General features: G+C 34.3%; 1 protein-coding gene across 1 annotated transcript in view; it reads right to left on the reverse strand.

Annotated features, from left to right (window-relative positions):
* Window positions 1-6,569: 6,569 nt before the first annotated feature.
* Window positions 6,570-12,999, reverse strand: part of LOC127847571 (ras-related protein Rap-2c-like) — a 46,770-nt gene continuing 40,340 nt past the window's right edge. The window contains exon 3 of the mRNA XM_052379583.1: window positions 6,570-12,485. The gene's annotated coding sequence lies outside the window, so the exon portion shown is untranslated. The remainder of the gene's footprint in view (window positions 12,486-12,999) is intronic.

Below are 12,999 nucleotides of genomic sequence, written 5' to 3' on the forward strand. Positions count from 1 at the left end.
ACAGGCGAGAGTACCTGTGTAGTATTCAGAAAAAGACATCGTGAGAAATGTATGCAAGCTTTAATTGTTACAATCGATATAAGAAAAATAAATTGAAACTTAACGATAAAATGGTCACACATGTGTATTTTAATTCCAAAATTGGTGTGTCTTCATTGAATATGCCATAAAAAATCGTGCGTATATTCCAAATGGATACGAAATATTAAGCAAATTTTCGGTGATTCTTTTTTAATTTACTTCAGTACAAAAATGTTAATTATTGCCCGCTTACAATAGCAGTATTCAGCAACGAATTTTGCATTTCTGGTTCATTAAAAGTAGTTTGTTGTCTGTTAAAAAAGTGTCGGGTAATCGTGAACAGAAGTGTCATTGTCATCGAGATGATCGGCTAAAGAGGTGTCCATGAAAATGTGGCATCCGACTCTTTAAACATTTGAATTAACTCAAATGCGTCAGTATACGACAAATTTAACATTTTATTTCACCAAAAGACATATTAATCTTTTCATTCGAATAGTAAAATCGTTCTTGCTTTATTTCAAAGTATTTTTATTTGGTTCGACGTATGTACTCGTATGTACTGATAATCCAGTCCATGCTGATTTTCGATGGAATTGTATCGTTTTTTCGTATCATCAACCGTTTTCCGCGAATTTCTTTCTTCGCAATACGAAGTGCTATTCCATTAATCGACCAAATAATGTTCCGTTTCTAAAAAAACAAAGGACAGAACATACAAGAGGGCCATGATGGCCCTGAATCGCTCACCTGACTAACCTTGCCACATCAACTTATATTCTATCAGCCCATATACAAACCCAAGCCAGATTTCATTAATTAATATATTTTGACATAATTTCTTTAAGACGTGATGAAAACCGTGACCTCTTTCATCTACACAAGGTTTTACTAGCATTGGCCCGGTGACCTATATACGATCAGGGCTCCCCCTGGCCAAAAATTTCTATAGCCAACATTTCAGCCAAATGTATTTTTTGTAGCCAAATTTTAGAAACTGTAGCCAAAGTTTTAGCAAAGCATTAGGAACCACCTGTTGTAAGTCTAGGCTAAGGCAGTAAGGGGTGTAAAAGAACAAACTACAAAACAAAGCTTTAATATGTTTATTACTATAATCATCATGTGTGCATAACAAAAATTAACAGTTTACAACAAACCATTTATAGAAGTTCATACATCATAACTAAAGCACATGTTCATAAAATAGGCATATGATAAATTTACATTACATGAGCACATGATATCCTGAACATAAATTTAATCAGAAGGCCATTATCCACATCATGTTTGCATAACAAACAAGAGGGCCAAGATGGCCCTAGTTCGCTCACCTGAGAGGAGTCAGTTCATTCAATCTTTACCAAATGTCAAACTTGACCTAGATATTGTCCAAACAAACATCCTGGTCAAGTTTCATCATTATTTCATCTGCGAGTCATGATCAATGTACCTATGAAGTTTCATGATCCTAGGCATAAGCATTCTCGAGTTATCATCCGGAAACCATTTTTCTAAGTTGAGTCACCCTGACCGCGACAGTCATTGTGTGAATAAGTTTTTTGGCGTTGTGACCTTGATCTTTGACCTAGTGACCTGATAATCAATAGGGGTAATCTGCGAGTCATGATCAATATACCTATGAAGTTTCATGAACCTAGGCATAAGCGTTCTTGAGTTATCATCCAGAAAGCTTTTTACTATTTCAGGTCACCGTGACCTTGACCTTTGACCTAGTGACCTGAAAATCAATAGTGGTCATCTGCGAGTCATGATCATTGTACCTATGAAGTTTCATGATCCTAGGACTAAGCGTTCTTAAGTTATCATCCGAAAAACATTTTACTATTTCTGGTCACTGTGACCTTGACCTTTGACCTGGTGACCTAAAAATCAATAGGGGTCATCTACAAGTCATGATCAATGTACCTATGAAGTTTCATGATCTAAGGCCTAAGCGTTCTTGAGTTATCATCCGGAAACCATTTTATTATTTTGGATCATCGTGACCTTGACCTTTGACCTAGTGACCTGAAAATCAATAGGGGTCATCTAAGAATTATGATCAATGTACCTATGAAGTTTCATGATCCTAGGCCTAAGCGTTCTTGAGTTATCATCCAGAAACCATTTTACTATTTCGGGTCATCGTGACCTTGACCTTTGACCTAGTGACCTAAAAATCAAGAGGGGTTATCTGCGAGTCATGATCAATGTATCCATGAAGTTTCATGATCCTAGGCATATGAGTTCTTGAGTAATCATCCGGAAACCATTTAACTGCTTTGGGTCACCGTGACCTTGACCTTTGACCTAGTGACCTGAAAATCAATAGGGGTCATCTGCGAGTAATGATCAATGTATCTATAAATTTCATGATCCTAGGCATAAGTGTTCTTGAGTTATCATCCGGAAACCATTTTACTATTTCAGGTCATCGTGACCTTGACCTTTGACCTAGTGACCTGAAAATCAATAAGGGTTATCTGCGAGTCATGATCGATGTATCCATGAAGTTTCATGATCCTAAGCATAAGCGTTCTTGAGTTATCATCCGGAAACCATTTTACTGCTTTGGGTCACCATGACCTTGACCTTTGACCTTACGACCTGAAAATCAATAGGGGTCATCTGCAAGTCATGATCAATGTATCTATAAAGTTTCATGATCCTAGGCATAAGTGTTCTTGAGTTATCATCCGGAAACCATTTTACTATTTCGGGTCATCTTGACCTTGACCTTTGACCTAGTGACCTGAAAATCAATAGGGGTCATCTGCGAGTCATGATCAATGTACCTATGAAGTTTCATGATCCTTGGCATAAGTGCTCTTGAGTTATCATCCGGTAACCATCTGATGGACTGACGGACCGTCATAAGCAAAACAATATACCCCCTCTTCTTCGAAAGGGGGGGGGGGGGCATAATGAGAATACTGCCCCCCTTCCAGCAGCAATGTTATTCAACTGACCGGAAACATTTTGAACTGAACTCTTGTATCAAGGAAACAAATGTTCTGAGCAAATTTAATGAAAATTGGGGGCCAAAAATGTGACTTCTACTGTGTTCACATGTTTTCACTATATACATATAGAGAAAAATGCCCCGCCTACTGGCGGCCATGTTTTTTCACCAATCTCGACCATTTTCGAACTCATCTGGGACATCAATTGAACCAATGTTTTGACAAACTTTCATGATGATTGTGCAAAAATTGTGACTTCTAGAGTGTTTACAAGGTTTCTCTATAGCCAAATAAATAAAACTGCCCCGCCCACTGGCGGCCATGTTTTTCAACGGATCGGAACCACTTTTGAACTCAACCAAGATATCATTAAGACAAACATTTTGACAAAGTTACATGAAGATTGGGCATGAAATGTGACTTTTGCAGTGTTTACAAGGTTTTTCTTTTTTTTGACCTAGTGACCTAGTGTTATCCGGCCCAACACAGTTTCAAACTCGGCCGAGATTTCATTGGGACAAAGCTTCTGACCAAGTTTCATGAAGATGGGACAAGAAATGTGGCCTCTAGAGTGTTAACGAGCAAATGTTAACAGACGGACATACGACGGATAAAGACCGGTCACAAAAGCTCACCTGAGCAATCAGGTGAGCTAAAAAAACAACAGTACAACAAAACATTTATAGATATACACACATCATAACTCAAGCACATGTTCATAAAATAAGCACATGATAAAGTTACATTACATGAGCACATGATATCCTGAACATACATTTTAGCAGAAGGCCATAATCCGCCTCAACTTCAATCCAGCCCAAATCTTGAAAGCAGTTTGAAATCAAACTTTTCCATTGGTGGGCTCTCTATGGACAAAATCAACAAGTTCTCCAAGTTTTCAATTTTAATAGAATTTCTGAGAGATGTTGAATGTCAATTCCCTTTCTACCAAGCAAATTAACTACATTCTCATATATGTTCTCTGCATTTGCTCTTTGAAGTTCAGCCATTCCAAACTCATCAGTTTCCAAAAGTCTAACATAGGTCACTAAATTTTGCTTTACTGAAATGTCTGTACTCTCATCGCTCATGATACTGTACTTGCATGATGTCTGTATCTTCTGGAGATGATCACTCTTCAGAACGTCTGCCATACAGTTTTGAAATTCTGACATACTGGAGCTGTGTTCATATGACGTGTGGCTGTCAACTCGAAGGTCATTGAGCTGGGTTTCACCCTGAAAATATATTAATACAAATTTGCATCCTGAAAATATAATTTATGATTTCAAGTATATTTTGCTCAATATTTGTAGAAAACTTAAACAAAATCAAATTTTATCAATCAATTTAAAACAAATCAAATTTTTATTTATTTTTCTTTTTTTTTTTTACCTGCAAGACACACAATCTGTTCAGGTCTGGAACCAGCGATGATGCGAGAGTATCTTGTGCAGCAAAGTACACATTAGTCATAGCCGACACTACAGCGGCTTCACTTTTGGATATTGCTGCAGCCTGCGCATTTGTCATTGATGTTTTCAGACTTCAAGCTTGTGAGGCCTCTTTGTGATCTGAAATAAAAATAAAAAAATATGCTAAATTTCAAAACAAAAAGCTCATTTTGAAAAGTGTCAATATATATTTTTATTATGAACATTACAAAATATTATTGTTATTTTTAATATATTATTAATAATATAAAAATTGTTCATGAATATTCATTTTAATATTGATTGTCATTCTTTTTTATTACCTTTTGATTTGTTCGTGTTTTGAAATGTTGTCTTTTTTCAACATACTACACCCAGTGAATGAATTTGATTTTTGAAACTGTATGCATATCTTGCAATACATCGATTTTGATTTTGCATTATGGTCTAACAAATTGAATTCCGAAAGCCAAACATCTTTGAATGATCTAATATCAGATTTGATTTTTTAGACCATGTCATTAGATTCGTCAGAGTCCAAAGGACGCTTATTGCCTATGGTCGCCATAATGGCAGTCACAATTTCCGACACTTTTGCCGAAAAATGTCAAGGGTTTTATACCCGTTCATCTATCGTCATTCACAATTGTGACACATTTAGCCTTTAATCATTACAAACATTACGAACTTCTCAAAATTAAAATCAATTATCAACTTCTTTACTTACGTTCATTGTGTGACTAAGTTAATAATTTGCCGACGGCTTTTACTCAAATTAATTGAAATTGGCAGCAATCTTTAATCTTAAATCAGATGTAATTAAGATGTATGATTACACCATTGTTTTGTTTTCATACCAGTCATTTTCCTTTGTCTCGATGACCGGTTCTGAAGGTGTTAATGCCGACTGCATATCAATTTTTCAGGTCAATAACACCGCAATGTATTGAAGCACAGTCTACAGCTGAAAGAGTTTATTATCTGGGACGGCATTTGTCAGGAAAAAAATCATTATTATTTTATTCGCTGAATTTGCTAAATTTTGGCCAATGGCGAATCTGGCGAACTGCAGCGAGAGCCCTGTTACGATTCAAAATCAGTTATTATCAGGATAAACATTCTGACCATATCTCATTAAGATCAGATGAAAACTATGACCTCTATTGTCTGCACAAGGTTTTTCTATTATTTGACCTAATGACCTAGTTTTTGAACCCAGATGGCCCAAATACGATCCCTACCCAGATTTCATCAAGATAAATATTCTGACCAAATTTCATTAAGATTGGATGAAAACTGTGACTTCTATTGTCTACACAAGGTTTTTCTATTATTTGACCTAGTGACCTAGTTTTTGACCCCAGATGACCCAAATACAATCCCAACCCAGATTTCATCAAGATAAACATTCTGACCAAATTTCATAAAGATTGGATAAAAACTGTGACCTCTATTGTCTACACAAGGTTTTTCTATTATTTGACCTAGTGACCTAGTTTTTGACCCCAGATGACCCAAATACAATCCCAACCCAGATTTCATAAAGACAAACATTCTGACCAAATTTCATAAAGATTGGATGAAAACTGTGGCCTCTATTGTCTACTCAAGGTTTTTACAAGGTTTTTCTATTATTTGACCTAGTGACCTAGTTTTAGACCCCAGATGACCCAAATACAATCCCAACCCAGATTTCATCAAGATAAACATTCTGACCAAATTTCATAAAGTTTGGATGAAAACTGTGACCTCTATTGTCTACACAAGGTTTTTCTATTATTTGACCTAGTGACCTAGTTTTTAACCCCAGATGACCCAAATACAATCCCAACCCAGATTTTATCAAGATAATCATTCTGACCAAATATCATAAAGATTGGATGAAAACTCTGACCACTACTGTCTACACAATCAAATTGTTGACAGACACAGGCACACACGCATGCACTACAATGGACGCCGGACATCACAAGGTCACATAATCTCACCATGTCACTTCGTGACAGGTGAGCTAAAAAGCACAAAGCTTTTGTTGTTCTCTGTGATCGAAGTGTCGTCCGTTATAAAAGTATTCCAATCACCAGGTGTAATCAATGAATGTCAAATAAGTTGCAAACATGGCGAACAACTTGCAAACCGATATGAAACAGACTTCTAAAGTTTGAAAGATTTTATTCTATAATGTTATACAACTGAAATACAAAAATATTACAATAAATTGGTAAATTACAAATTTATATAATATGACAAAGGAATAACCACAGAACAACCTACTTTTCTATAATTCTGGTGATTACTGAAAGAAATAGTTATACACTTAAGGCATTAACGGATACGGGCAATTACAACATCCAGACACACTCTGTACACAATGCACTCTAAAACAATTTTAAAATTGTGTAAGGACCAGAGAGAAAATTCAGAAATCTTAGATGATCGCTAAAATGGGATGATAAGGAAATTTTCAAATTCAAAACGATAAGATTAAGTCCATGATTCTAGATATTAGACATCAATTAACTAACTGAAAAGCAATAACTCCAGACAATGTACCATATAAATGTTGAATACAACAAATACGCGTTTCATAAATACTATACTGCAAAGGTAACACAGTATAACCAGATGCATCAATCATGGTAAGGCATACAATCATGTACATTAACTATCAACATTTATAAAATACAAATAATACATGAAAATGACTTGAAAATAAATACTCATCAAAATAGATGTCGAGACTGTTGACATAATCAGAAGCTATGGTAAATCCATACCACCAAATACATTTTAAAAATTGTAAAAAACTAACTAGATAAAATACAAATTAACTTGTATTTAATAAACTTTTCTCAATTAGAGATCTTAACACAACAAACAAACACATTTAAGGTATATTAATATATCAGTTCTGATAAGATTTCAATTACATGTATTGGAAGACATATCTGAGTACTTTGATAACAATAATATACCATGCAGTAGACTAGTTAATACATTTTACAGGAAATAGTTGGCGAAAAAACTTTGTATTTTTGTAAACAGACAAAAACGAACAGGCTTTGTAAATTGGTTGAACTTGAATGCTTATTACCATTTGAATATCTTTACACCCAGGACAGAAAACACAAGAATCCTGGAGATCCATTGATTTTAATGGCAAGTTGAAAACAGTTGAATCTGAGTAATTGCAAACAGAAGTACTTCATTAATCCTACATGTAACAAATGTAGACTTGATAACTAAATAATTTGTGTGTTCCAACACTTAACCATCATTAAATTGTACATCACTAGAAATATACATATATACCTCACTCTTGGAACACTAAGCTCAATGCCTGTGTCAAATGTCATAAAATGCTTTAAGCCCTGGTTTCCCACAGCATGGCTCATATTATTTGAGACAGCAGTCCAGGGCTTTTTTCTTGATTTGGGGAATAGGGCCTTGCCTTCCATTTTGGGAAAAAAATATCGAAAAAACTGAGAAAGGGGAAAATATTTTCCAAAGTAAGCTTGAAATTTGGGGAAAATTGCATTATTTTATAGAAATTCTATTTGAGGAAAGTGCTGGCCTTTTTCTTGGGGGAAAGGGCCTTTATAAGGCCATTGCTAAAGAAGGAAAAAAGCCCTGAGCACACACATGTAATGGGCACACATGCATCTTGCTTTTTATAATACTGATGATGCACTTTAAAATTGTGAAATAAAAAATTAGAGAAATTACTCCATATGAATATGGGCTGTGCTCTGGGAAAAAGGGGTTTAATTCATGTGCGTAAAGTGTCATCCCAGATTAGCCTGTACAATCTGCACAGGCTAACCAGGGACGACACTTTCCGCTTTTATGATAATATCTGTTTAAAGAAAGTCTCTTCTTAGTAGAAATCCAGTTAGTGGGGAAAGTGTTGTCCGTGATAAGCCTGTGGGACTACACAGGCTAATCTGGGACGACACCTAACGCACATGCATTAAACCCTCTTTTCACAGAGCACGGTTCATATGTATTTAAATGTCTTACCCAGACAACAGCAATCAGTGACTTTTGAAAACAGAATGACAAATGGCCTCTGATTTTATTTCCTTTAAATTGTAAATAAATTGATATATACATAATTCTATAAATGTATATGTTTAGAATATGCAATATATTTAGAAATATCATAATTAACATAACAAATAATGCTTAAGATAATCTTGATAAGTTACCTAACATTGCTGGCAATATATGATATCAAAACATGAAACATAATGAAATGTTTAACAGTCAATTTAATATGACAAAGAAGATGAAATTAACCATAGTGACTGTCATATCAAGCTGTATGCAATGGTGCTCAACAAAAATATTAGCCAAGCATTTCCAAAATATTACAGTTATTTGGGTCCTTAACATTGATATAGAGATGTACAATATATATTCCAGATTCTAAGCAAGAATAACCAAACATTTCTAGAGCAGATAGTGCAGACTTTAGTGTATAGTAACTTCTGAAAAGTGCTTTTCTCCTCATGACCCTTAGCTGTACTAATTAATTTCTAACACTCATATTTTATAAGATTGTCTGTGAGTGCTTAACAACCAAATCTTACAATTTAATATAACATAACATATCATGAACTATATCTTATACATCAGTTGAGGGATTAATGACACCATTTTCTTAGCATTTATACACATGGCAAACATATTTCCATTTGCATGTACTTGTAATACAACATCGTTAGTTTAAGTTGTTAACAGGTTATACTTATATTCAGCTTATTTGTTCAATGGGAATGTAAACCATATACACTCACTTGTGTTCAAAATTGAAAACATACATGAAACATGATTGCACATTTGCACCAGTGCAACTAGTGCAAAAACATGTAAAAAACACACACACACTTGAACACAAATGCAGGATTTTTGCTTATATACATGCAATTAAAAATAATTTTTCATCACCAAACATTTTGCATGTGTGAAGAAAAATGTTCCAATTGAATTGCTTCAGACCAGTTACAAAAGGGCACTGTGATGAAGTAACTTCCTGTAACTTGAGGGCCTGAAACGCTCACTTGAGGTTGAGGTAAACCAATTATCGAAACTTGACCTAGTGACCTAGATTTGTATATGCACATGTCCAAGATTAAAACTCAGTCTTGATATTATCAAGAAAAACTTTCTGGCAATGTTTCTTCAATATTGAGTTGTTATTATGAACTCTAGAGTGATGACCAGGTTTTTGTAGGATTTAACCTGGTGACCCAGTTTTTTGATGCATATACCGACTATTTGGACGCATGAGACCCAGATCATATCTTGTCCTTGATATTGTCAAGATAAACATTCTGAGCAAGTGTTATCAAGATTGGATAAAAAATCTAATCGACTAAAAGTTGACAACACACTACACTTGATGACAGACTTCAAACACACTTTGACCACAATTGCTCACAATCAGTACCTTGTGCTCAGGTGAGCTGAAAATGGACAACATGAATTTGTGATCACTTTCTTAAGTACGTGTACAACCATTTAAAACTACTGGCAACTTTATGTATGGAATAAACCTGCTGTCCTTACATGTTAAGTTACAGAAAAAAGGTCATATTTAATATAATACAGCATGGTAAAAAAACTATAAATCTTACACCAATGTTAAAAACACAGTTTGAATAAAATAATTTTACAATTGTGAAACATCTAGCCATTAAATTACCCTATACATGTGCATGCATCTCCTACATGTAATCACTCCATGTATATTCACACTTATATATACATTATTGCAAGTTATACAGAACAAAACTTAAGAACCAAACACTTACGCACTTTTTGTGATAAAATATTAAACTTTCAATAAACATTATAATTTATTGAATGACTTATTTAATAGCCTTTATGTACAATTTTATTTCATTTAATACACAGTTTTACTGTTTATGATAAAAACAATTAACAGCAATATATCAGTGTAACTAATGGATGCCCCCGCTCTGTATATTTTCCTTTTATGTTTAGAGCACTTTAATCTAAATAGTGAATGCTATACAAAAATGTGTCATACAATTTATGGCTACATTTTAAAGTTGAAATAGTTTCTTGGAAATCGCACATTTTATCACAAGTTTGCAGGTGTTCAGTTATAAGTGCTGTTCTGCATATAGAAAACCTTAAAACTGGCTCGAAACGAAATGATGTATATAACTATCAACGGTATTAACAAAAAGAATCTAACAAAATAATAAATCTTTACAATGTCTTTACAGCAAAAAGGCTGTAAGTACATTATTTTTAAACACATATGCTTTTGTTACGTTCATAAGCGCCCTTCTCCTTCCCACCCCCAAAAATGTAAGTTTCATTTAAATAAATTAAAACTATTTGCAGTTTAACTGCTGTGAATAAATAACAGTATTGATCTTTGGTGTTCTTTATTATGAACTAGAAAGAGACTTAGCATTCTCTATTTTAGAGAAGGTATATGCAATACCACAAATTAAGCACACAGTTGAATAATAACTGTTCCAAAGTGTTGATTATGTCTAAGAATTATAATTGTCAAAATTCATTTCCTACATGATTTGACCTAAGTGATGTGAAAATGCTTCTTATACCATATGCAACCAGCGTAGCCCAAAACAAGCCTGAGCAGCCCAGTCAGGAGCAACATGTTCTCTATAAAGTCATAAGCAGACAGCATAGCTCCTGACCATGCTGAGTGGATGCGCAGGCTGGTCTTGAGATATTCTGGTTTATGGCCTAAGAACCATTTTCGCATGTGGAATCTTATATACAATATACCCAATTCAACAATGTTTGCCAGTTATTAATAAGGATTGTCATGCAATAATTTGCATGTAAAGTTCTGTAATGAAACCACAGCAGATTGAGACCATGACAATAGTTTTGAAGTGTGCAAAGAAAACCATTTAGTCCTGTGACTGTCTGACAGTAGGCAAATGTTCATTCTTATTTTCCTTCATGAAAAAATTTAATTAGAATCACAAGTACTGGTACAGTATTTTATTTCTATTAAGCTACATGCAACAGCGAGGTTATCTATCTAACATAACTATAAAGTGTTACATTTCACACATTAATTCAATATATTTAACGTTATGCTAAGTGCGCTGTGGGCAATGGTGATTTTGGTGATTGGAAACGCTAACGGGATTAAATGCGCATATTGTGGACAAATACAAACCATTTAAAGTTAATTTTGATAATGAATTATGCACATCAGCCATAAAAATGTATGTGAATTACGGTAAACGTGCTAGGAATGATTAAACCAAAACATGTTAGCATGACTTCTACAATAAGCTACTATGCACAAAACTAGAATAATATTTCAATGATTCATATCAGGTATATGTAATTTACTGTTATAATTAGAATAATATTTCAATGATTCATACCAGGTATATGTAATTTACTGTAATAATTGCACATTCTTTATTTGTTTAATTTATTACAAACTATGTTTCTTTATCAAAAAATGTTAACTTCAGTAAAGAATGTTTCAATGAAGATAATACGTTTCATAACATGAATTTCAGTACAAATCACAAACATTTACCAAAGGACAAAGGCTCAAAAAAGCAAAAGCAAGGGGACTAAATCCCATTTGGGTTCATCACTAATTTTGTACTGGATTACTTCCCTTGTCAAATGCTCAAATTCATGTTCATTCACTGAATCTGTAGTCACACACCTAAAATAAGAAATTTGTACTGTAATTCATAAAATGACAAGATTCTCTTGCTTTTTTACAACAACGAGCCTTAAAATAGTACATATTGCTCAAAGGTTGCACATGTTACTGTTTGGTAAACACAAATCTGAGGATTTACCATAGACAATTTGTTTTGAATGTTCCACTTTATGATCACCCTGCGGAGCTTTACGAATAAAGAACCAGGAATAAGAATAAATAACTATTAAGCTATGAATGTCTGGGTCTTGTCAATATGCAGGTCCACTGTTTTGGCACAAAGATCCATAAAGAAAGGATGGAGCATCCTCCTACGATAGCGTTCAGTGGTTGATGGCGACACAAACATGGTCCAAACACAGTCTGAAAGCAGAAAAAAATTTTTTTTACCCTCACACTAGAAAAACTGGGCACATGTAAATGAGGGACAACACTTTCAGCTTTTATAATTTATGAATTGTTTGTTTAGAGAAAGTATCTTCTTATTCAAAATCCAGTTTCGGACAAAAGTGTTGTCTCTGTCTCGCCTGTGCAGACTGTACAGGCTAATTTGAGACGGCTTTTCATGCACAGGCAGTAAGCCAAGTTTTCCCTGGCGAAGCTCATTAATAATAGTTCTGAACATATTTGAACTTTAATGTGGATGTTTTCTTCACATTGAGTACAAGTTCTTAATGTTTAAAGCGTGTCAGGTACCGATAAACTTGTGATATTCTAAGCATTCAAACCATACAATTGTTAATACTACGGCTGATACTTCTTAATTGGTTATATATTAATATAATAGTACAAGTACATGTACATTATAATAAAATGCAATTGTGATCAGGGCCTTCAATCCATTTTAGGGGAAGCAGGTCGCTACCCATAGCAGGGG

This window comes from Dreissena polymorpha, chromosome 10, assembly GCF_020536995.1.
Source record: "Dreissena polymorpha isolate Duluth1 chromosome 10, UMN_Dpol_1.0, whole genome shotgun sequence".
In the NCBI taxonomy this organism is placed as follows: Eukaryota; Metazoa; Mollusca; class Bivalvia; order Myida; family Dreissenidae; genus Dreissena; species Dreissena polymorpha.